The sequence below is a fragment of the Opisthocomus hoazin genome, chromosome 28 (genome assembly GCF_030867145.1).
Source record: "Opisthocomus hoazin isolate bOpiHoa1 chromosome 28, bOpiHoa1.hap1, whole genome shotgun sequence".
NCBI lineage: Eukaryota > Metazoa > Chordata > Aves > Opisthocomiformes > Opisthocomidae > Opisthocomus > Opisthocomus hoazin.
Window position 1 is genome coordinate 8,262,394 of NC_134441.1, and position 27,883 is coordinate 8,290,276.

The following is a 27,883-nucleotide window of genomic DNA, read 5'->3' on the forward strand; positions in this document are numbered from 1 at the left end:
TAAGTTTTGACTACAGCTTCAATGGCCTCCAGGAGCAGAAGTGTTCATATATTGTTAAAAAGACGAGTTCAGTTCAAGGCCAATTTGGTCTGATTTCACAAGCCCCTTCCTGGCTTTATGTGTTTATTTCTTTTTAAAGGAGGTTTTAATCTGTGTATGTAGAAGGCTTTGGTCTTGCTGCTGAAGTTTCCCTAGACATGCACTGCTGTGGAAAAAAAAAACGTCAATAGAAGCCTGAGGTTTGCTGGAGCCTTCTCAAGCTATTAAAATTGAAGCATAAAAGGTGCATGTGACTTGAGAGGCAGAAAGTAATCAAGATTAGTTCACCAAGTTAAAAAATAAGGAGAGGAGGGTAAAGAGTAAGAATGGCCCCATTTCTCCCAGATATCCGCTGTGATCTGCAGTCACCTGTCAACCAGGAGATTCTCTTGGGAAAGATGCGATATGGAACAGAACAAATACAGCAATCTCCTCCTCCAGCCTTTTGCCACATGTAGCAACCAAAACATTAATTTATGCACAGTTGTCCACATAACACATGCTGAGGACTGGCTGGGATTTTATCAGGAAAGTACAACTGTGACAACATGGCCCACAGAAAAAAAAGAATTCTTCCATACAGAAAAAGATTCTCTTTTACAGGAGGAAAGCACCTTGGAGGTCAGTTTGTAGAGAAAACACACTTGGCGAGAATTTCAGCCTTAAGGAATTTTAAATCCTGGGCTGAGTACAGACCTGAATTTAAATACCTTAAGGCTGAATTCCACTTCTGGGTTCCCCTATTTCAGGTCTTCCAACAATTGAGTCAAGTGCTTTCAAAAAGTGTAGCACATGCACTTGCTGGCAGTCTAACAAAGCTCTTCCAAGTAGATTCATAATTAATGAACATGTGAGGTGGTGTCAGCTTTAATGATCTCTGACTTCCTCAATCTTTATTTATTTTCTAAGGCCTTCCCTCTTCAGTGACTGACTGTCATCCTGTTAAAAAACCCAGTTTATAAATGGGATCTGACAAGGTGAAATAGAGCCTGAAGTGATGGCTATCATATGTGAATGCCTTGTGCAGCTCTGCAGCTGCAAGCACATAAGGGAAGCTTTTGCATGGAGAACACAGGAATGATGGGAATTTCTTTACTGCCACCTCACTGACCCCAAAGTTGTGAAACCTGTTTGTTTTTAGACTCCTAAGCTCTGGAAAATAAAGCTTCATTTACCAGTACATATAGGACTCCTCCTAACAAATCCTATTCTGAGTTTTTTTTTCCCCTACAAGGATCTTAATTGATTTTCCTTTCTTTTTTTCATTTGGAGAGAGGGCAATACTATATGCATGAAATACAGATATGTACTAGTCAAGTGTTGTTTTTTTTTAACCTACCATCCTTGCAGGATTTTTCATCCTCAAAAATAATCCAAATGCCTCCACTTACACATATCAAGAAGCAAAAGAATTTTTAGGGTGACTCTAGAAACAACAGGAGGCTTTCAACTCAAGTCAAAAGAAAAGCAACAAAAACCTCAATGCACAGAGCAAAGTAACTCTGCTTATACAAGCAATAAACAGTCAATACCTGAGCAGCATACACAGTGAGCTTGTTTCAGCAAGAAATGCTGTCAAAATAGACTATTACAGAATATGATAACTCCTCAGGTCAGGGAAAAGAGATTCTAACTGCTGCTCCTTGAGCTCTGAAGCACCTTGTTGTTATGCACTGGAATGGTAGCACAGAAACTTTAGCCTACAAATAATCTTACAGGTACTGGCAAGGGGACGCTCGTCAAATGATAAAGGCAGGACATTGTTCCTCAGACTCATATTTTCTTTTTGCAGGATGAATGCTACAGCAACACTGTATTGATTCTAGCAGGGCTTGAAGTGAAAACTCTGTAGATTTTGGCCTAGGCATAACAGCATCAGCCACTTTAAATAAAGAAGAAAATCCTACTCCCCAGACCCTTAAGAAACACTCCGAATTTCCAGAAAGCTGCTGAACGCTATCTGCCTTTTTTTCAGTCTAAAGAAAACAGAATGGAAATCTGTAAGGAGCCTACCTGCATGTGAAGAGAGGTAACAAAGAACATGGGACTAATGATTGTCATCGGCCAGCTAGGGCAGAATAAGAAGTTTACTGGCTTACGCTGTTGCTGCACTCTGAACAGTGTCTGTGATTAATGAGCACTGTGGGGTTTCATATTTGTCACGTTAAAAAAAATGGGCTGGGTTTCCCTCTCCACTCCTTATTTACTCAGTACATAAACTCAACTTTGTATTACAAGCCCTAACAACACTCTGTCCAATCTGAGCATTAGAAACAGATAGATAACACAGCAGGTCGAACCTGTATTCTGCCCAAGTTTTTGCACCACAACACCCAATATCAAGGAAAAGCCAACTGGACAAAACTATGTAAGATGGCATTCTTTTTGCTCCATTCTGCTTTTCGTTACACCTGAGTAACTCCATTTTAACCGAGGAAGTAACATGCATATAATTGAAGATTTAATTTTGCCTGAAGGTCCTCAAGTATCAAGAGACTTAATAGTGTGCTGAGCTTTGACCACATGGTTAAATACTTTGCTGAGCTAAGACTTTATTTAATGGTTCTGTTGAAGATATACCCACTACTAGACTCCAGTGAAATGAGGTGTGTAATTCAAGTAGTTTAAAGGTTCAAGTTTGTGGACTTGCATTTACTGCAAAATATAAAGGTGCAACTGAAGTAACATCTGTAAACAAGATACACAAAGCAAACCATAGAGTTCTCAAGGTCTTTGCAGAAATATCCCTGAAATATATATGATTTTACCATTTAAAAGCAAGATACTTTACAGTAATTTAGTTTTCTTATAAGAATATCCTATGCTTTCCTGGTATAAACAAGATTCAAAACCAACACTGCAATCAAACCTAACATTCAACAACTTTTGCTTACATCTTTACACTCTGTGGTAACATGCTGGTATAAAGATATTGTATGCTCTCAAAACACGATAACACATTGTCCTTACTACTATAAATATCTGACAAAGGGAAATTATGTCCCTTGCTCTAAGAAAACGTCAAATTCTACAAAGACTCCATTTCACTAGTCACTAAATTGGAAACTATATTCCACCATACTGAAGCAGAAAAACCTCGAGAGGCAGAATGAAAACAAAACCTCTTGTGGAGGCACAATTGCTCCTGATACATTATCCATCACTGCTAGTCAAGACCCAGATTGACCAAGATTCCTAAGTACATACTGTAAGTAAAGACAATATCTCACATATTTACAGGTAGGGATATAACTAAACATCCTCCTGAAACACAGCCCAAGTGCTTGGAGATTGCTCAGCTGACAGCTCATTTGCAAAATACAGTTGATTCACCACCACAGAAAACAGCTCTTACATTCCTAGTACACAAAGATTTGAATTCTTCACACAAAAAGAATACTCACTAGAGCAGGTAGTCAGGAAACCTATCACATCTCACTAAACCACCTCATTCTTCTACCTCATCATCTCATTAAATCTCAGACAATTATTAATTATTTATTCAATTATAATTCATTATTATTTCAAGGAGTACTCAAGCTTTACCAATAGATCAAGGCGAATTTTAAGCTCACAGAATGTGGCTTTTTTTTAGTTTCCCTTTAGCAAAAAGAAGTCTCCGACACAAAATGCTTACTTCGGGGAAAACAACGGCATTTCAGAACTACGTAGAAATTCTTCTTGAAGCATAAAAATACAGGAATCCCCTTCTGCTCCTCCTAGCCTTCATTCTGAATAGGAATATACACTATATACCTTATAAAATACACTAATAAAATGAAAAATAGTTTGTTTAGTCTCTGTGACAGTATACTACAACCACATTTATGCCTCTTTCCACACAAGTATAGAGACATCTGCACATCCAGGCTCCCATGAGCTGCTATACTTAAAATACATTATAGCACTACTAGATGAAAGTAATAAAAAGGAGGAAATAACACTACACAGGATTTTCATAGTAAAAATTTACACATGCGCAAATTCACGTAATTCTAACCTCTCTTGCTCTGCTATTCTTATTTCAAGCGACTCTCAGTACTTCCAGAACACACATGCAATTTGTACTTAAATATTTGAGTCCAGCCACTCAGGTGAGTTTTGTCCTGAATGCAGCATCATGCTCTGCTTAGTCTGGTTCTCACTTTCTTCCCTGGAAACTTAATTAATGGATTTCCCATCCCATCCAAGGACATTCATTATTACAGATTACAAGTTACTTGTGCTTCATACCTCACAACTGGTTTGCTCCTTTCCTGCAGGCATCTTAATTCCCAATTTTCAGCAGGCTAGCCCAAATGAAAATCACTATCAGTATAGTTAGCATTTGGAGTTTTAGTATTGATTTACGCCTTGGGTGAGGAGGTTAATTAAATGTGAATTTTAAGCCAACAACATGATCAGGGGAGTGAGGAAACCTGAATTCATGAATACGTCCAGAGCTGTTAAAACAATTTAAAATTAAAGATGACTGGAAAAACCCTGCCTGTTAGTGGCAGCGGGATTAATGTGATTCTGAAGACTTTAAGAGAAGTAACAGGCGGTCTCAAGTGTTCTAGTCCAGCTGGGTTTTTTGTTTCGTATTTATATTGACATTAGCACTGAATTTAACACTATGTAAACTGTTCTTATAAATTCTACTTCTGTTTCTTGCCTTTTCCTCCTTTTTCCCTTACAATAATTAATCCTGTACGAACTATTAGGCACACAAACCTTGAACCCAGTCTCATTGCAGACATTACATGCTCTAGAATAAGCTACTGAATTACCTCAGCTGAAGGCTCTGAAAGATCCTGGCCACAGCTCCAGCTGACATACGCTCAAAGCCAGAGGAACTGTATTTGCCCTTTTATTTTAGCAGGACTTCTGCTGAGAATTCTACCTCCACTTCCAGTTACAACCACCAGTAGAAGTTCCACTGATTTAAGCTACAAATCTATGCTCCTGAGTTCAAGCACAACAGGAAATTATTTTTAATTTTTTTTTTAAGCTCACATAGTCTTTCCTCTCCTAGGTCTATTCTGGTTTATTGTGTATCTGTACACAAAATATACAAGAGTCTGCTCATACAAGCAAGGAGGAAATTGTATTCAACCTGACACACTGCTTTTATAGGGAAGTAGTAAACTGAAAAATATCTAGAGGTGGGAGAGGAGTGAAATATATAAAGCAGCAACACTTCTTGTAAGAACATATACCCTGACATAGTGAGATTCAGCACTGGAATCCAAGTAAGATTCTAACCTGAAAAATAATGGGAAAAAAAGTAGCAGTTGAATTGCTATCACCACTCTGCTACATCCTGCAATACAAACTTCGCAGTCAGTTGACCAGCTTAGTAAAACAGCAACACCACTGAGCTCTGCATTGGCAAACAGAGGGATTCCATACCAGATCAGACTAGCTCTTGTCTCATTTGGATTTCTCTGCACTACAGTCTGCAACACAGGCACATTTACAGTTAGTTAGGAAAACAGTCACACTTAACATCACTCCTTCTCCACATCCCACAGCAAATGACCGCCTTGCAATGAAAATGATCCATCTCCTGCTATTTGTTTAGACTGTCCTTGTCTTTTCCTCTCCATCCTTCATAGCAGACCATTGCTAATAACAAAGGGCAGAGAAAAGGCCAAAACTGGTTATTTATGCAGTACATTGCCTCAACTAATGGACAGAAAAAAGTGCACAATTGCCATTTCTTCTCCTCACCACCTCACGTGAAACCATAGGCTTGTGGAACTCCTTTTATTAGTGCTGCATCTGCAGATCTCTTTGGAACATTGCATGACAGCAATGTGCAATGAAGTGTTACATTCAGTCTTTGCCCTTGGCATACTGTGCACGTCTTGATAGAAAGACAGACATCATGCCTGAACCACTTACAGATTTGTAATAGGCTGTTGGTATTTGCTTTCTGGTGACTGATGGGAGAAAAGCTAACAAAACATTATTGTTTTTTTTTTAATTCCCTGTCCTCTGCCATCAGGGCTGCTTATCTATTATTTTAAAAGTTAAACTGAGAAAGATTAACCTGTGAATAGGCAGTGTCTGATTAACTATCAAAAAATGAATATTTGTATTGTTTTTCAGTAAAATCAGAAGCACCACAGTGTCAGCATGGAAAGATATAAGAAATCTTGAGCCCCTTCGCCATTTTCCAAAATGGTGATACAGACCCATTAGTGCAGTGCTGCCTCCAAGCTAACTGAGTCTCAGCAAAAACCCACACACAACATAAGGAGGAAAATACACAAAAACCACCAGATAAGCTGCGTAGACAAGAACAGAGCTCTGACTTCCCTTACCCCAAACTAAAGCCTGACCTGCTTTCTGTCTGATCTTGTAACTCACCAGTTTTATGTCGAGCAGAGTGTGCTCATTGCCATACAACACCAGATACCAAAATTCCTTCTAAATCAATTGCCCAAGATCCCAAAAGCAATTTACCAGATACGTTAGCCTGTATGCAGTGCTACCGCAGCTGGACTGCTGAACCAACCCAGCATATTTAGAGTATCTTCAAGGATCCCCTACACTACCATGTCAATGGCTTCCCAGTACTACACAAAAAATATAAAAGCCTTCTAGCGTCTTTAGTCGGTAGCTTGAAGGAAGAAAACATTATCTGAGTATGGCATGACAGAGCAGATCACGAAGCAACTCCATCCGGCATCAAGAGAGATGTTCCTTTTCATTCCTGTGGGGTTAGGTGATTGGTACGCAATTTTTTATCTAGGAACGCACATAGAAAGTTCTGGGTTTGAGACACCGAGCAACTGGAGGAAAAGGAAAATGCACCAGGATGTTAAGCAGCAGTACTTTACCATGAATCCTTCAATTTTTTTTTGGCAGAAACAAGAGCTTTTCCCATTCTGCAATATCCAAAGAAGCAATAACTATTATGGTTCCAAAAAATGTCACATTACTACTGACCGATGCAATGTCAATGGGATTAAGATCAAGCCCACAGTATTTCACCAAACCTGAAGTTTATTCTTCGTTGCTCAACAGATTATTGTGGAGCAACTACACCAAACTCTTCACTGAGGTAGCAACAGGGAAAACAGAGTGAGAGTGTGCACAAGACCATACACACACACACAAGGAAATGCTTTTTTCCTGTGAGGGTAAGAATGAGTACTAGCACAGGTTGCCCAGAGGTGTTGTGGAGTCTTCATCCTCAGAAACATGCAAAAGCACAAAAGCCATCTGGACAGGGTCCTAAGCAATTGGCTCTTGGTGGCCCTGCCTTAGCAGGGAGGTTGGACACAGTGGCTTCCAGAGGTCCCTTCCAACCTCAACCATACTGTAAATTTGTAACATATATATATACACTGTATACACACAAACATGCATGTGTAGACTGTATATATATGTATACAAAAATACGCACACACACCCTCCACCACTCCTCAAGAACTCCAAAACAAATACCTTGTTCCCTGGCATTAATTCTGTTGCAACCGGAGCAACTACACTACAATTTTATGCCGCAACGGTGCATGGATGTACAGTTCTCCACCCTAATTATACATTTGCTGCTTCTGTAATTTTGTATTAATACAGTAAGATAGCAGCTGTCTTGAGCTTCTTATTTCTTCTGCAATACTTTTAACAGTCTTCTGATATTTAATTACACACCACACACTCTTCCTTCTACAAATTAAGTGTCTGAATTCAAAATCCTACTCTATTAGCATGGCTGAAATTAGCAAACATTAGTTACTGTTTTCTCTAGTGCTTTTTGTTGGGGCTGGTTATGTTCTTTGTTGCAAGCAATTTATCTTCCCCATTTAGCCCTTCCCCCCCAATAAATGAAATTTGATTTCATTAATTTGCTTTTCACTCCCAATTATTTCCTGAACATTGTATTAAAACACTACTTGCCATATGAACTTTAACTTTTCTTATTTCTTTTATGCAATGCTTTACCTCAGTCTCTTCGTTAGTTCTCAGTTATTTCCTGGACTGACCACTTAACTTACAAGTTGGTTTTGGGTTCCCCCCCCCATTACCAGATTAACCAATTCTGGGCTTTAAAAATCACTTTTTCTTTGACCAAAAATTTTTCTTGAATACTTGTAATCATGCTGTTTCATTAATAATAGATTAAAGCTTTGCAGAACACTTCAAGGATAAATCCTGGAAATACACACAAACTTATTTGTGTTTTTTCCCCCTTCTGTCCATGCTCTATGTGCAAAAGTTCTCACTGAAATATGAAGAAAATAAAGGAATTGCAAATAAGGGAAATGAATCTACAATGAATTACATATGGAAAAAAAAAATGGCCTTTGCTAAGGCTGTAAGCACAGTAACTACCACAGTATTCCTTGAGGTTCATATTGGTTTTAACTCTATTCTGGGCACGCAGCTTTCACATGCTCAGAACATATCTAACTCCCATCTGAACTCCAAATTTTAAAAACTCACGTTTGTTACCTGCATTCCTCTCCTCCTCACTATTAAAATACTGATATTCATAGCTCATCCATGAGCATGCTTTCACATTAATGGTCAAACAGACCAGATTCTCACATGCGTAAGAGGAAAAAAGCAAGTAAGATCGATCTTGCTACAGTTTAGTGTACATACAAGTCTTGTATCAAATGTAAGCGTAATATCAAACCACCACAATTAAGCTGGTGTAAAATGTTGAGAGCATGTCCTTCACTTCAGCCTAGGGCAGGGACATTTCTGCCTAACTTAGTTTTATCAGGGATTAACTTTCAATACCACTTTAAGCAGGTATAAAGAGAATTTTAAGTTGTATGGTACAATGTTACTGGAAAACAAGGCCTGAGTGCTGACAGCCCTAACATGAAACAGCAGAGACTGTAATTATTTCAAATTAAGGAAAACTCATTTACACAATGTTATGCTTCAGCTTTTCCTGTCAAACTGGAGACCTCTGCACTAGTGTGCTATTTCTATTTAATCTTTTCAAGCAAACAAAATTGTTTATCTTTGCTGAGCCAGATCAGTTCAAACCTATACAAGAGCTGTCCAAAAAATCACATTCCCTCTACTTCCAGCCCCTGTTGCTCCACAGAGAACTGCCTGACTATCTCAACAGATTCACAAATGTCACCAAAACCTGCAGAGCACTGACCTTTAAAGTACTCTGCTGAACTGTGCAACACATGGCACTGAATAATTGAGATTGTTGATATGAGTGGGAGGTAAAGTAGAAAACCACGCAATTTTCTTTCCTAATTTGTGTACACATGTAAAATAGTGTGTAAGTGATGATCATAAACATACCAAAATTATTTTTCAGCATCCCAAACAAACTTTTGTTCACATCTCATGTACAAAGAATTTCCCTGTGCAGAGACCTCTCTGTTAGGCTCAGCAAAATAAAAAAAGACAAACCACTATTCCAAAGTGCATACAATTTAAATACAAGATGAGACAAGAAGAGAAGTACAACATGCATCATGGTGATGCTTTAGGGCAGCACCAAAATAGCAGAGATGAAAGACAAAACACAGGTGGTTAGATGCTTGAGGAATGGGGTCCAACTTTAAAAAAAAATTTTTTTTAAATTCTGTTGCTGACTCTTGTCACTGATCTGTAATGGGACTCTGCAAGACATCATGTGCCTCATTTTGTGCTGCCTTGTCTATTTAGACTGTAACCTTTTCAGGGTAGGAAACTTTTCTTGGAGTGTAGTTCAGCAGTATCTGACATAGTGTGAAAAGAAAGAAGAAAACATGTAAATATGTCATTTATCACGAAAACCCAAACCTCAAAGTTCCAGGCATTTTTTTTCCCATGTTATGAATGCTGTAGAAAATATGGGTTTTCTGGGCGTCTCCAACATCCATTGAGCTTGCATACTAGTGCATTAGTGTGGTTTTTAGTTTTTGTATTCTGTGGTTTTTTTAAGAAATTAACTTTGTCGTAGATTTTAACTTTTTTAAACTTTTAACACATTATTTAAGATAACCCCTTACTATATTTTTCTGCAGTCAATAGCAGCCCAAATTAAACAGCAAAAAACAAATTAGATATCAAAACATCAACTGTTATTATAACATGAATAGATGACCAGATTGCTCTTGTGACAGTAGCAGTCACAAGTTGTCTACAAGGGTAACAACTTATCATATGTTTTTAATTTTTTCTTTCTGTACATTATGCTACTAACAGTGGGGGAAGTTTACAGCAGCTTCTGGGTTGAAGAGAGGAAATGGAGCCCATCTGGGTAGGAATTCATCACAAGTCTGATAAAGACAGCATCATATGGATGAGTTCACTGTTTGTAATGGAGAGCAGTCTAAAAACACTGGGAAGCATAAACACACATCTGAGAAGAAATATAATACCCCTAACTAGGCAAATTAACTAAAACATAACAGTAAGATGAGGCTTGCTCTCATTTCCTTGGTGTGTACAAACTAAAAAGGAACCAAATACAGTGAAAGAATTCTTGAGGAACTGCTTGTGAGGTGTTTCTTCAACTGGCTCTTTCCCCAGATACTGCTGCTTTTTATCCCCAGTTACAATAATAAGTTAACTTAAAGATACTTTCACTCCAGGAACAAATATAATTGGAAGCTGATAAACTACCACAAGTATAATTTGACCCATAAGAGTCAGTGAGAATAATCAGGAAGTAGGTGATGACCCATAAGCCAGATGTTTAAGCACATTCAGATACCTCACATCTGACAAAATGATGAAGAACAGTCCATTTGTACATACTGAATAATCTGCTCCTATTTCCATATAGCTTTCTTAATTCTTTCCCTGAAACACTTGGTGCTGGCACAGACCAGGGCTGGCAGCCTGCGCAGACCTCTGCAGCGTCAACTCCGAAGCCTCTACAGTAGCTCTGCTATCTGATCCCACTGTTGCATTTTGCTCAAGGTAAGATTTATATGAAGGCTACTGTTGAAAGTAGAACAATAAGAACAGTTTTCAGATGTCCTCCATTTTAGGAGCAACACACAGAGCAGGAATACTAACTATGACTGGCAAACTTAAGAGGTTTCATTTCCCAGCATATTTATTCATTCAACTGACTATGATAAAATGCCCGTCACCTTGACAACAAGGCATTTATTTACAAATCTGAAAGCACAGAATGGCATAAAGATACCTATACAGAGTGCAACATTATGGGAAATGGCTGTCATTGCTTTTTGAAAGCAACTCCAAAAGAGTAGTGGGAGGGGGGATGCTCAGGAGAGAACACCACACAGATTAAAACCTGAGGGACTCTCTGTAGAGCTTCATCTGGTGATTCAGGGTGGGACAGATATGCTCCGCAGACTCTGTTCAGGACAATGCATGTGGCAGCATTCGTTCCTTTGGGGACCAAACTTAAACCTACCCATATCCAATCCACAAAAGAGTCCAAGAAAACCTATAGTTTCACTAACCCAGAGCAACTTACTGTTGCTCATTTAAAAAGTTAGGGTTTTTTAAAAGGCACTACAGACTAGGCACTAAAAATCAACAATCTACGTTTGAACCAACAACAAAAAAATGCAGGTTCTCTTTCCAGAAACATTTTTATTTTTCTAAAATGAGACTAATTATGCTGATGAGAGCAAGATCCAAATGGCATTTAAGCCCTGAAGATCTTAAAGTCTGTTTTTGTGGGTGAAGATAGTCTACATTCACTCATACAGGAAGAATATTTTATCTGTTGTAACGAAGCGCTCACGACTTGATTCGACTCCAGACTTACCTCCGGTACAAACAAGAAATCAAATCCACTAAATCTACAAGTCCAGCTGCCAATCCCCTGCACATCAGAACTAGAAGCTGTTCAGAGCATTATCGCACACAACCTTGCAGAAAATGAAGAGGCTGCTCCTCACAGGTCTGTCAGTCATCCAGTCTGACAAAGTAGTTTCAAACTTGTCTTGTGTCATTTATTAGTCAGCATGAATCAAAATGTTGTCCTAGGCATCTACCGCCCTTGGGGTTCTTCAGCATTACAGACAAGTGGATGCATTATGACAAATGCAAGAATTAACAGGGACTCAACCTACAACTCCTTTTCCACAATCACACACAGTGGAGGCAGGCCCAATAGCTCCTCCACCACCATGGAATCTCCTAGTTGTACGAAACCAGTATAGTAGCAGTACTTACTAGATGATAACACGCAAAAATACCCAAATCAGCTAAGCAACCTCCCCCACACCAAAAATGTTAAGGACTAGTAATTTGATTCACAGGCACTAGCTGAGTATGAGCTACAGAAACATCTAGTTTTAAAACTGGTAAGTCTCATAAGGCAGTTTTTGCAGGTTTTTACCCTCCCCTTCAAAAATAGATTTGTTCATATCTCACATGGTGTATATAATGAAGTATGCTGTAAAGTTAGAGCTGGTCAAAAAGGATCCCCCGCCCCCCTCCCAGCAAACACATGAGGTTGGTTTTGACCACTATTTTAGATTTGTGGAACATGGCTCATCAACAGCTTTATTCTTTTTGTCCTTTTCTTAAGAACATTGGTTCAAGATAATCTCAGTGATATACTCGCCAGTTTACACAGTGCCATTCTGTACGCTAGAAGCTCAGAGCAGCAAGGTGAACTCTGAATTTTTACCCAGTGTTATAATGAATAACTTCTCGCCGTTAATAACCCACGTGCAGCACCTCGTCAATAAACGCAGACTATTGGTGAGCTTGAAGGGACACCTGCTGGCAAGAGGTGACATCGCACGCACGCAGCACCAGCCCCGCGTAACTGAGCACCGGCCTAGGAAAAGAACCTCAGATGATACTACAGCCCGTGATAGTACAACGACCAATACCCTGGAGGAGACAGCAACAGTAGTGAAAGGAAGAGAATACTCCTTTTGCTTAATTCAGGATTCAGCTGCAATTGCATCAGGGTAACCCTATCCAGTTGGGTTATGTAGCTGTCTTAAAACAAGGATAAACCGAACATTGCATCTGCAAAGCAGGAAGACGTTATTTAGCTAGAACCCAAGCGCTTTGCCAGGCTTCTCATAAGGGCCCTGACAGCCAAGCAAAGAACCTGAAGCAAAGGTACCCACAGTAGGTGAATGCAAGATTTCCTCAACAGGAAATGCCAGAGGTGACTGTGGGAGAAGATGCACACACGATCAAAGGCATACGTACAGTAGTGGATTTCAGTCGGCGTTAGCACCTTTGAGTATTTGAACAAAAATGGAAAGAACAGGATCTACAAGACAGCAGTATGTTAAAAGCACAACTAGGACATTTGGACACCTCCCCTCTAGACTCTTTCTGTGAGCCACAATACTGGTTAAAAGTCTACATTTTTTTCCCTCCTCCTCTAAAGGTATCAGAGCTTTTCTGTGAGACAATGCTGTGCTTTGCCACATTAAAGTGATGCAACACTAATGGAACGATACTTCCCCCCCCATTCAGCTCATCATGCTTGTCTTGCAACACTTTCTCTTGGGAAAGAAGCAGCTTCTCCACTAGATGTACTGGAGAGCAGACATAACACCGTAGTTCAAGTGACCACTATAAGCTTTTCTTCTTTTTATCCACATAAAGGGAGGTACTTTAACTCTTTGAATGCTCACATTTGCCACAAAAGGCCAACGTGCCTCAAAGGTGCTCCTTTACCAGCCTTACCTTCCACACTCTTTTTTACAAAAATCTATGAGCCAGGCTGCAGAAATCCTTTGGATGTGGTTTTCTGCTTTGAAAATAAGAACCCAAATAAATAGCCTTTTGCACTGAAAAACCAAAAGCAAAAAAACAGAATTCACTGCCCATACTGTAGCACTGGCCAACACCACTAAAATAGCAACCCCATATGTATCTGGGATGGGTAAATCGACAGGTATTTCAGAGGTACAGGACATTTCAATTTCATGCTCTCTAGTGCTTGCTATTACTAGCAAAAGTAAGCAGAAGATATATATAAAGTGATGGAAAAATATCTAGACAGTGTGACCTGTACGCACTCTGCTTTTGAGTTTTCTTCATCAGGACATGCACTTGTTCTAGTAAATTATTGGGTATCAACTCTCTTCCATGCAAACATCAGAGATAAGAGTAGATTTAAGGACTGCCCTTGTCACTACCTCTACACGCCACCCCAATTCAATTTCCTCTTTAAATATTTCTCCAACCTCATAATTATATTGATTAACTGATGTTCGTGAAGTTTTGATGTAAAAGATGGCAACTGCAAACACAATGGTTCCATACATTTAACAGGAGGGAAAAAAAAGCCAAAATGCTTTCCTAAGGCTTTTATTTCTAAATATAGCTGTGGTGATTTCCCCCCCTCCCCTCTTTTTTCCCCTAAATCCAAAGCTGATCCTCATAATTAAAAGAACTGAGGGAAAAAAGCCTTCGTTAAGGGGATCTGTGCACATTAGAGTTCATTAAAATGTATTTCCCACAAAACAGGACATTGTAATCTGTCCATACCTGGGAACAGAGGGAGGAAAATTAGATATTCTCCCCTCCCCTCCCAGCATGTATCTGCAGGCCATATGTTTTAATTACAATTTACTTGTCTAAATGAGAAAATTATACATTAGTAATTAACTTGTTATTAACTCGATTACTCTTCAGAGATTTGGGAGAAATTATACTCCCAGCTAAAGTGTCCATTCTAGCTTGTATATTATTATTTTGCATGTTCTCTAATCTACAGAGAAGTTGGTGAAAGGATTAAAACCATATTAAAAACACCGCTTAAGTATTGTAAGTTACACCAAGAAATACTCCTATAAACATTTTAAAGGACAGTAAACTGAGGCTGAGGTTACATACAGCCAACACCGCACACTACGTTTGTTGTAATTTTGGCTACACATTATCAAAACAGAAAACTCTTTTGAGTAAGCAGAGCCTCTGTATTCAACAACTGCAAGTACATGAGTAAAAAGAGTACATTCCTTAATATGTAAAAAAGTACAAAGCTGACTGAACTGTTTGTGTTGATGAGGACACAGCAGAAGGGGCCAAGGAAAAAGCAGCAGTCAACCCTTCAGCGTTTTAGCGTCAGTGTACACGCAGTTATCCGTCCCATCATACACATTATGAATCTATACACGCATTATTCCTAAATAATAGCAAAATTATATTAAATTATTTGTAAATGGGAAATGTGTGCATGAAGTGACTGTTATCTGGGAGTTCTTGTCACCTTTACTCCTACTCAGATCTTGACAGTGCAAGCACAAATGCAAAAATGTGGCTAGGCAGACACACAGGTCCCTTTTTGGCTAACCTTTTACACTTGGTGCAATTGTCCGAACACGTGATGCTTACACTGCAGTACTTAACTGTTTGTTCTACCACTGATCCTCTCTATTCACACACATTACCATATTACTAAAAAGTCATTTCAGCAGCAACAGGAATCCAACTTCCTTTGTAAATAAATCCCAAACACAAACTGGCAGTTCCCATCTCCCTTCCTAGTTAAAAAGATATTTGGCTGAACTCCTAAGGCAAAAGCAGAGGAGACACGTCAGTAATTTGGCAGACACATTCTGAAGAGATGAGTTTCTAAGGAAAATTATGCTAGGAATATCATGGTCCAAATAAAATGGTCCACAAGAAGCCTAATCTTCAACCAGGGTAAATTGACTCCTTGGAGCAGCATCATTTTCTACCAGTTTATCTGTTAAGCATACCAGTGGCTTCACTTGATAAAATGCATTCAAAACATCAAACGTCCAGTCTTGTAGAGAAACAGGCTCAGTATCTTTATATGTAAAAAGTTGCTGGCTTTTTCTTTTCAAGACGCACACCGTAATACTTTTCAGAAATGCTGTATCCTTAGTCTAACTGGTATGTAATGAACTGTTGATAGATGACAGCAATCATGAGTGACTGCTGTTATATCTCATTCTGTGAGTGGCAGAATGAATAGCATGAATTCATTTCAGAGTGAACGAATACCTTCAAAGCATCTTTCATAAAACAGGAGCCTTCAAAGCAGGGTTACCTTTTCCAAAGATTCAATATTGCTCCAATTTATTTTTCAGATGGAGGGCCAAGCTCATCTGTATCATGAGTCTTTTGAAGTCAGACACCAGAAATCACAAATGTTAATATACAGGGTGTGTCTTCAAAAACAATTGCTACAGTACCTGCTAATCATATTGCATTGTATGGCCTATAGTACAGTTCTACTGCTGTGAGCTGGTGATCACCCTACACACAGACTTAACCCATACTTCACTGTGCGGCTCTTCAGATGCATTTGCTGCACATCTCTCAAAGGCAGCAGCACCTTTAGTGTTCACTGAAGACTAGGTGAGATTTCCCAGCAGAACAACGGATAGCACGTGTTCACGTGAAAGCAACAACCTTGGCTGAATCACAGCACTTGCATTAAAATATCTTCTATGCTCTGCCAAAGCTACCACCTGGCACCCATTCTGCCTCCCTTCTAGCTGGCACGTTCATGTAGTAGCACAAAGTTCATATTATAGCAACCCAAAGGATACATGTCAGCAGCAGCACACTGTGACCACTCCCTCCAAAAAGATACTTTAATTGACACTCTCAAAACCATGGCTTCATCTAATAACAGGATTTTTGATTATGCACTGTGCATTAGGAACCTCTGAAAAGCAATCTGAAACGACGTGTCTCTACTGAGCAGGCCGCACTAGCAGAACGCAAGGAAAACACATTTGCAAGTTCTTTTAATACAGCTTGACGCTAAAAATGCTTTCTTGGAAAGTAGCTTTCCAAATTAACAGAACATGCAGAGATTTTACCCAGAGATCTCACAGTCCTAAATTTCATTCAGTTTTCTATCTCCTCTTTGGACATATACAAGGTCCTTGAATTTCTCCACAAAAACATTAGAGTTTTCAGTTACGAGAATTCCACCTGTCTAAAACTCAGTTTTATCAGTATATCACCTTTGATGAGGCATTAACACATGAAGTTTTCTCAGATCCAGGCATAATTCCTGGTTTATGCAGAGCATTTACTTCAGAGCAGGGAGGCAGAAGGGGAAAGAGCATTGAAAGGGCCATCAGTGAGACAGAATCAAACCCTGATGCCCATATGAAAAAAAAAAAAACCAAAAAAAAAACCAAAAACACACACAGACGTTACTTTTCCATCCACCTTAATTCTTACATATTAACCTTCTGGTTCCTCTCCTAATCCTCTTTTAATGACCTTTCTGAAGGAAAAGATATGAAGGCTGGGGAGAGGACATGTGTCACTGGTGATTAAACTAAACAGTATAAATCTGTGTCCTGTCAGTTATCTGCACCATGGGTGGCCTCCGAGATTACTGTTCCCAAGCTGTTAGTAACTTCCCGCCAAGGCGGGGGAAAGTTCATAATTCTGATGAAATTCAGGCTCAGCCTGTAGAAATTAAATCCTCCATTCTCTGTTAACTGAAAAACTGCTAACCAACATGAGGAAAAAAACCTGAGTCTGTTTTCATGCTTGTACTAATCCTATTGATTTATATAGAGCACAGATCCTTCCCTTCTTTTAATTGGCATTTTTTCCCCTCTGTCACTCTTTTGTAACAATAAGAGATCAAACAAATATCAACTCCTTCACACCACATGATCCTTCTTAAAATTTCATAAAGATTTCTGAAGTTGCTTGTGCTACTCTGCTGTGTCCATTACAGCAACTAGAACATACCGTGTCCAAAACAAGGGTTTTTTGCCTTGGTGCATCAGGGTTCAACGTATGCAAAAAGTATACAAATACTAAGACACAAGTTGCTCTTTACTGCACACACTTTAAGTCCTTTGTATTGTTCACATTTCCATGACAGCTGAAGATTCTTTACAGAAGTCATATAATGCACCACTTGACTTTCCAGATATTAAAAAATATGCTGCTTATGGAACTGTACTTCCAGGCTTCAATTCATTTCATACTTACACATGTAAAGAGGATCTGTATCCTGAGGAAACTGCTCTTCACACTTAGAAAGCATACAGCTTGGGCTTCTCTGCTCTTCTGCTGCTTCCTCCAAAGCACACACCACTCAACTACTTTATTACCTAGACACAGAGGGGAAAACTAAAAAACGCTGGCCAACAAATAGCTACACCTCAGGTTTTCTAAAGGATCACACTGCTTTCATTGCACTGTGGAAACATCTGGATTGCAAGATGAATGCTGTTTCCAGGATCTTTGTCTCACTTGCCTCAGGATTTAGAAGACACAAATTCTAAATCAGGGAATCACTAGAAGACAAAATATGGTTTCATGTGAAAGGCCGTTTATTTTTAAAGAAAACTGTATTCTATTCCTGTTCCTCTTGACATTCCTATAAGTGGCCAAATAGTAGAAACCTCAGCTCATGACCTCAACTTTGTCCTTGTTTATGATGCTCTGCTACACTGTCATGCTGTTTACTGAAGGTTATGCTGATACGCATCCCAGTTCTGTATATATTGTTTATTGTTCTTTCTTCTCATGCAAGTTTCCTATTTCCTATTTCTTTTTCCTTAAGACTATAAACTCTCTAGCACAAGTTCTATCCTATTGGAGGCCACTGTAAATAAGAAATCAACAACAAAAGCCCAGTAGAGGAAGCTACAATGTATAATCTGGGAGTCATCACTCAGAGCCCAAGTAATGTTATTTTAGTCATCTGACAAGAACTGTTTAAAAAAAAAAGTTAGACTTCACATAACTGTAATACACGCAGTTTTATTTTATTCTAGCCAGCTCTAGATTTTACCCTAGACGAGGCTACTATATTGTTAAATGCAATTAAATGTATCATGACCTACAGTACAGCACATATCTTCCCCCACATTCAACCAACATCACTGAGCAATGAATTATGGAATGGTGCACAAGGCTAAAGACACCCCAATTTCATCTTCACATCACTAAAAGCCAATTATGTAGCAGCTGTATGCAGCACAGAAAGAAATAATTACTTTCATACATCCGATACAGTGTCCAGACATGAATAATAGGTTCCAGCTGCAAGGCTGCACAAACCCGTGCAGTCCCAAGAGGCTACAGCTTCATCTGTGAAGCTACACCCACAGACCTGGCATCCCAAAGACAGACAACATCACCGCAGCGACCAGGCTGCTCAGTCATTCCGCTCCTTCCCTCTACTCACCAAGGTCGTACACACCTTGGACTGTAGCACATGGGATGATGTCAGGTCATTTTCACAAAATCCAGAGGAAACCTTAGGCCTAGTCAGACACCTGAGATTTGTGCATTGACACTATCCCACCTTAGTTACAGGAAAACAAAACACACAGGAACTGAGGTCCCACTCCCTAAGGGCGTGTGGCAAAGCTCAATGCCATGTCTCCAGGTATTAGCATTTCTGTTACAAACTTCGAAACTCACAGATAGATCTCCAGGGAATTATGGGCTTCATCCTGCAACACACAGCTCCTTATTAAGGAGGTAGAGAAATGAATGTTGTCAGGGAAGTCCATTTTCAACAATATAAAGCATCCAAGTCACTTCTGTCACTGGTGCTAACACAGATTCTCAGTAACACTGAACCAGGTCCATCACGCACCGAGAGCACTCATTCGACCTGCTGCATTTGGAGACCCAAGTTGTAGATGATGACCTACATGTTCTATCGAATAGGCTGCACTTCCAAATTTGGTAATTTACCATTCTTCTTGCAACCACTACAGTGAACCAGATAAAACTCACTGGGAATTAGGAATTTGCCTCCCACTGTGTGTTGAATCTTAGATGATGAAAATAAATAAGTAAATCCTCAAGTTTCCCTCTGAACTGCAGTGTACATACTTCTTAAGAGTGGAGCGAGTGGTTTGAAGAACTTGTTTCACTTGTTCCATGCAAATATCAAGATTAACAGAGAGATTAATTATGTCCCATTTTTCTTCTTACAAAGAATACAGGCAGATTTTGAATAACAAAAATAAACCCTCTGGTTTAATATTCATAACACAATGCTGAGCAGTATAAAAGCAACTCATTTTTTATGTAGAAAGGGGGAGAAAACAAACTGTCAAGAGTGCTCCAGAAGCATAAATACATATTAAGCAGGGAAATCTCACAGGGTGTACTTTCTCAGTCTGTTGAAAGAGGGTTGGGGTCTCAAAAACGGCGTGCAACATGTCATAGTCTCAGGGAGTGAAACCAAGTTAAAGAATTCTGAATCAAAATTTGATTTGAGTCATGTCAAAACTTCTATCTGTTCCTATTTAAGTTTTCTGTTCTACCTTATCAGAGCTGTAACCTTAGGTTCAGGTCTCTCAACAGCTTCAACGCTCAGAAGGATTTTGGTTTGAGGTCCTGGAGCAAGCTATGTTTGTGTTATTCGCTAGTCAAGTGTATTACACAGGGAACACTGGGAAAGAAAAAAAAAAAAAAAAGCATTGCCATCACTGTCCCCACACTTTGATGATAAACACAAGCCCAATTTTGATTGAAATGAGAAGAATGAAACACTGAAACACAAACTAATCTTGCAGTTTAAAGCAGGTTCTGACTGAGGTAGAAGAATTTTGTGACTATCTTTCAGTTCCCATGTCACCTAAATATGCACTTGTCCAAGAACAGCACATTATATATGCAACTAAAACATTTTACTATGCTGATAGGTGCTCTTCTAAAACGTAACAGCAGTAGTACTTGTCGAAATTCTTTGACAAGCTTTGAATTATTTAGTTTAGATTTTAAAGCCTGTTGTTTTCTTTTACTGGAGTTACAGTATTACTGGGACTCTCAGATTTTAAGTTTCCAAGCCTTGAAAAACTAAAAGAGCTTGACAACATCAAGATGTGTTATTTAAAATTATCATTATACTTAACCTGATCATTAGAGCCACTGAATCATGGTATCTGCATGTTGATCGTTTGCAATGCTGTCTTGCATAGGTGGTTAAGTTATTCAGCAGTTCAGGTTACACCAAATACTGGGTTATCCCAAATCATCAGATGACTCATCGAGACCAGTAGGTTTCGCAGGTTATGCGCAGAGAGTACATGATCCAGGAATATGTACATTTGCAAAGATTTGTTTATTTATGAAAGAAACAAGGCTTGACAGCTTGAAGTACACTGATAAATGCTGAAAAAACATTTAGTTCTTGCTGGGGTAGGCCTGGGTTTGTTCTTTGAATAACAAAATCAAAGAGAAATTCCAGCATTCCTCCTGCATCCCTTGAGCTCTCTCTTTGACTCATCAGCCAGTTTCAGGCAATTCTGGAACTTACAAGTGCAAGGAATCTTATACATGAAAACATCCATGATAACTGTGATTTGCTGCATAAAGCATATTTCACTTGTATCCCTACCGGCCATGCAGACTGTTGAATGATGGCTCCGTACCACATACGCTAAATGAACAATGCAACACTTGTTTATGAAGCAGACTGTATTGATGTATAAGTTTAAAGGAAAAAAAAACCCACAAAACCAAAACACAAATCACACACTATCTCAGACCACACTGAAGCTCATTTTCAGAGAAGCCCCAGAAGATCACGGCATAATTCTTGTGCAGGGATTATGCTGGATTAAATTGGCACCTGCATCATCTGTATGCTAGATATTAAAACTACTATGTAGTTCAGTGTATAGAAGATATAGGTCTTCAGCTACTAATTCAGTTAGATCAGGAATAACTACCTCCTGCATTTCACATGTGATAGGGGTCAAACATCCAAAAATGTCATTTGCCTTTCTGCAGCTGAATCCAATTTTGACTTGCTCAGTTTGTAATACCACATCCTCTACTTCCCCACTAATTGTTCCACATTAAAAATCTGTGTATTTGCTTCCTCTTTTCTCTTTGTCTTTATTAAACGTCATCTTACTGATTCTGGGACACTTTCCCAATGAATGAAAATTATTTCAAGTTATATCCTGTCTTCCAAAGCACTAGCAACACCCAACTCTCACTCCAAGTTTATGTAAGCTTAAAATACTCTAAGTAACTGGGAAGCCTCTATGAGTTTAATTTAGTATGCAACTCATCTACAATCACTTAGGATTTTATAGCTGACATTATTCTATATACTATGACCTCCCCAAAAAATTTCACACAGTATAAGCACAACTGTATTCAGATCGCCCTGTTTGTAAAAAAATGCTCTCTAACAGCTACATTAGGACTCTTCCTATGAAACTTCATGTGGTATAGGATCTCTGAGACTCACAGGAAGACCTGTACTACCAGTAAGTACAAGACAGTAGGATTTATAAATGCAGACATGAACACATAAATATATACATGTCCACTCAGATTTGTTATTTTCAGCTCACCATCAGTTTATTAATTTTATCAAGTATGTTTTTAAAAGACAGTTATTTAGACAAGCTTTTTGTTTCACCTTGCAGTGGTAATCAGAAAAATCAAGGAAATTAAGTCAGCCCTTTAATGACATTTTGACTTTTTTTTTTTGAGCAGTTTAAGGTAACAGCCCATTTTATATATTGGATGCAACAGAGACAGATCTTAATACATATAATTACACAGTTTGCAAATGTGACAGCTCCGATGTTGCTGTAGAACAAGTCTATGCAGTCAAATTAGAATTATAATGACAGTAATTACACTAATTAGACTTCTAGTTTGTTAGCAGCAAAGTTTTGCATATTTACTTAACAGTTACTTCTGCTTTCTCCTAAAAATCCACCATAACTAATTCACTAAAAAGCTAATTTATCACAGCCATGTAATACACAAGTAACATTGAGACGAAAATGCAGATGCCAAGAGGCTAAGACTTAAAATCCACACAATGTTTTTCATAAATTATTTACATGCACAGTCTACAACTGTAATGCTTAGAAGTTTAGACAGGCATAGGGTGAAATATTTAATGTAACCCACTGGCAGCACCACAATTTATACGTAAGAGTACACACACAAGAAAAGACTGCTCTGCAAATGACACAGAAACAGCAACGCTTCCAGTTCTCTAGCAGGGCAACAAGGCTTTGAGCAAGACCTGTTCATCAAAATGCTTTCAAATCATATTGCATTGCTAAGGTGGGGAAAACCTAATGTACTACAGGTGCAAGGATCTCAGAGCCTGACTCTGAATGCAGTTAAATCCTACATATATGCTGTATTTTGTATGTGGGAATCCCCTTGATATCAACTGGATGCTAAGCACACAAATAAGCCTTTACAACATCAAACCTAGCTTCTCCTTAGAATTGCTACTCTGTTCATCTGAGGAATATAATGATTACTATTATTAAAGCACTACCTAAATGTCCCCAATAGGAAATGCTCATATGTGCAGTACAGAGACAGGGTCATCAGTCACATCAGATTCACTGGTGTTCAGTATTGACTACATCAAACCTGTTGCTGTCCCTCTGTACTTATTAATAGTACTAATGAATAATTTGGTTTCTGTTCCAGGTCTAAAGATGTCTGGAAGTAAAGCCATATTTTTCCCCATCTAATACAGCCTTGAGCCCGACTCAAAAGATGCTAATACCAAAACGTGTTCCCAATTGTTCTGAATCAGACCACTGAGATATATGCAAGTCTTCCTCTGAATCTAAGCTATAGGTTTGATTAATCATATCATCCAATTAAAAACAATTAAACCGAAAAATTATCCTAATAGTTCTGCTCTTGGACTATGTTTTTCCACTGATTTGTCCTCTGACAACTGCATATCTTACTTGGCGCAACTTTCTAAACCACTAATGTTTGCCAACTATGAACAGCAGCTCTGTGACCTCACTGATCTTTGCAGGGAGTTCTGGGATCCTCCTACTGGTGAGGTCCATAACCCAGTGCCAGAACCCAGGTCTGCTTCCTTCCAAATATACTTAATACATCAGCTGAAATTCTAGAACCTTGAGATTATACTTCCCTTTTCTTTTGGCTAGCTAGTAATGCACATGCCTGAACTTGGGAAAAAGTTTTGCTTTGGAGCACTTTTCTGCTGTTCGACAGAGCCGCACTTTCTGCCTATACGCTTCAATAACAGAGATAAACACTGCGTAGTCTGTACCCCATCCACACATTGTATTCATGGACATCCCACAAAAAGGCTGTAGACAGCTTGCAATACGCTTCTGGGTAGCATGCTCAAGCTCCTCTCTGCTCTAGAATACAAACCTTGGTTGAGTGCAATCCTGAGGGCAGACCAAGGCAACTATTAACACAGTACAGACACAGCATTAAGACAGAAACACACAGTCCCTTTGCAGCCTTTTGAGCACTTCCTGCTCAGCATGTATTAGGACATGACAAACTGCCCAAGGAGAAAACCCATTCTCCGCCCCAAAAAATGTCAAATCAGAAAAAGCACTACTGGCCTTAGAAATAGATTGTCAAGGACGCTTACCTAAAGCAGTCATAGTTCCTATTCAAATTCAGAACACGAACTTTCTGACCAGCGTGCCCTTTGCACAACAGTATTACAGTGGTCATGTGCTGTGGTTAAAGGACAGGGAAGGGCCACGGAATGGGTCATTAAATTTAGCACTTACTCTAAACAGTAAAGGTTTGACCCTTGATTCTTCTGGTAAAGCCCTTTAACTTCTACCTCTAAAAATCATTCAGCTAGAACCAGTACGAAACTAACAGCCCCTCAGCTGACCTCATCAAGAATCCACAACTTTCTTTCACTGAAGTCAGTCAATAGAGACCCGCACTCTCCTCTAGGTGTTGTAACACACATTATCACATAAGTTTCTCTTCCACAAAGGATCAGCAGTTGCAGGGAGTATTGTACATGAAGAACAGTTCAGCTCTCATTCTGGTACCTAACAGAAGTGGCTGGGTTTTCAAAAAAAGATTAAGAGACATATTAATTGTATTGACAATCTGACTTTAAGTGCTACAGATCTCAAGGGTGCAGAGTTCACTTAGAACTGGATCCCCTTCAGGTTTTGTTATTCCACAATAGGGACTCAGGACTACGCTTCACTGTCTTCATCAGCTGGCCACTTGCACTGCATGTGTTCTAGTGACAACTACTAACACCTTTAGCTGAGCATGTGACAGCAATTTCTGCACTGCCATCGTATTTTCAGAAGTTGATTATAAAGTTGTAAAAATTGTCTTCAAAGCTGAAACTCAAAAAACAACAGTGATTGAATTTGGGCGTATTATTTTCCTTTATTCTCCCTGGTTTAAAGTGACAAAATGGGAAGAAGCTGAATTCATCTAATTTTAGCTTTTTGTTGTAATTGCTTTTCTAAGTATTGCTGAAGAGTAACATTTTTCTTTTAAAAGCTGCCTACAGAACAGCAAATGAAAGCTCAGAGTCATGATGTAGTTCTTAAGAATTCCACAGGTTGGATCCGCAGCTCATTAAACTTGGTATAACTAAATGAAGGAAACAGAAATCATAATAAGTGAAAGAGCTCTAGGGTACTTTGCTTCTTCCCCCAAGGCAGAACGGATAGGCAATATCTGCTGCCGCTTACTCAGGCTGAAAGGTCCAGTTTCCATCCAGCCCACAGGGAGCACCTCTGAAACAAACAGTAACATTCCAGTTCTTGGAGTGTTTCACAAATAAGTATCCAATTACAAATAGCATTCTAAAAAAGGAAACAATGTTATTTTTTCACATATAACAAACCTCAGATGTTTATTAAATATCTTTCACAAGACATTTCCTTCCTACTTTTTTTTCCCCCCCCTAAAAAAAATTAAGAAGTGGTTAAGCTTTTGTTTGGTCCATCCCCTGATCCCCCAGCCCCCCCCTTTTTTTTTGTAGTTTGGAGGGTGACAGACCTATCGCTGAGAAGAGTCAGAGAAATCCTTTGTGCATGCGTGCGCAGGTATGAAAGTATGAAAGACTGAGCAATTGTAAGGACTGCTGTACTGTTATGGGGATGATGAATTATTATTTTCAAAGCTTTAAAGAGAAAGAATCAGCCTTGTCAGCTTTGATTTCTGTTCATTCATGCAGCAATTCAATAAGAAGATCAGGTGAGCCCGAGTGAAAGTTTTTGTGATATATTTCTCAGAGAGCAAGGAAAAGCCATTTGCCAGTGCCACACTTTGAACCAGGTTACACCAGGCAGGGATGTTGGCTGCATTTTGAATGCCTGTGGCTTCCCAAGACAGCCCTTAGGCGAAAGTAGCATCCCAGTCATTCTGCGTGTCTTTGGGACTGGTCCTGGAATAACTCTGCTGATATCTTGCCGCAGGGGGAGCAGAGAGGAGAGTAGACCGACAAAAGATTTGTATAAGCCTATAAATGCTGATTTAAGTATAATAAATTGGATATCAAAAATCTAATCTGGATATAAAACAATGCAATAGATGATGTTCAACACATACAAGATCAACAAGTAAAATTCAAGAATCTCCCTTGCTTGTAACTAGAGGCCTGGCCATGAAGAACCTACTCACCCTGAAATGAAATTTTGTGACTGCATTTTATTTTATTTGGAGTAATGTATGCAATATGATTTAAAAGGTTTAAGATCTTCTTATTACTGCCTGATCACCCAAAATCGCTGCTTTATTGAGCTGATTACTTTCCTGCATGGTCAATGTTAACTTGGTCACAGTGACCTTGCCAACCATCCTCATCAACAGAACCTCTTGCTCTGTTCTTGCAAATGGCTCAGAATCACTGCTGCTAAATTACATGGCTATCGATATCTGGAGATTAAATCATAGCAGCCAGTCCCGAATTTGCAGGACACGTTCAGCACTGCAAGCCAACCAGAGACATTGCTGTAATTGCTATGGGAGATTTTAAACAGAGGTTATATGTATTTATGTATTATTTTTGGCTAAAGTAACTAGAAGAAAGAAATCTTTCCCCTACAGTTACATATTCTGTAACTGTCATCTTATGGGTTTTTTTGCACACCACCTAAGAACTCAGAAATAGCAACTGTTGGAGACAACAGTAGTTTGATGAACATTACTTTCTTCATTCTTAAGCATAAAATAAAGGTCAAGGCACAATTATGCCAGGCTCCTTGCAGATATGCATTGAAAAAGGCCAGTTCTTACCTAAAAGAGCTCTTCAGTTAATTCATAGAAATACTGAAAGTGGATCAGACACAGAAAGCATGGAAAGGAAGATCACAACAACACAGAGATAGGATTAAAGCCAGACAGCTAATGTACAGTAACCACAAGTCTCAGCTTCCTGTCATGTTATCCTTCACTAAACAGCAAGGGATTAAGAGCTCTTTAGAGCTGCTTCTACACCAGTTCTATCATTTTGTTTTGTACAAAAAACATCCCTGTGAGACACCTCTCAAATGACATGGTTTGTAAAACCAGTTTAAACATTTGCTATAGTCGGTAAGTCATTGAGTGGACAAAGACCATTCATAGATTGGCACCTGTAATTTTAGGGTGTACTTGTTTCAGATGTCAAGCTGCTAACAACCCCCAGAACATGGTAGGGAAAAAGGTGCAGAACATACATGCAATAATGCAATTATACGAGAGCAGAGCCTTCCTGCTGAGAGCTAAGCTCTACCAAGCAAATCATCTAGAGTGTAGCTCACTGTGAACCTCTGCAATACTCTCCAACAGCAAGGAAAGGCAAAGGCAGATTACAACTGTATGTATCAGCTATGAACTCCAATCATTTAGGAGACATGTAATGACTAATGTTGTGGACTAGAACATAATAGTTGGATTTGCTTAAAAACCCCTCAAAAGGTCATTGAAAAGATCAATTTACGCTCAGCAAACACTGTCACAGAAGTTTGACGCTAATGTGGTTAGAAAGGAACAATTCTGCTCCATACTAGGTTCACTGTGAAAAAAAAATAACATGAACTAGAGGAAAAACACACAGCGAGACAAAGTGAGTCTTTAGACAGTATGTCCTCACATACCTTTCATGATTCAATATAAAAGCAAGCCCCCAACTTGAAATTTAAATTACATTTCAGTAATGACATAGGATACAGAAACAATGGTAGAGAACTGATAACCAAGTACTCCT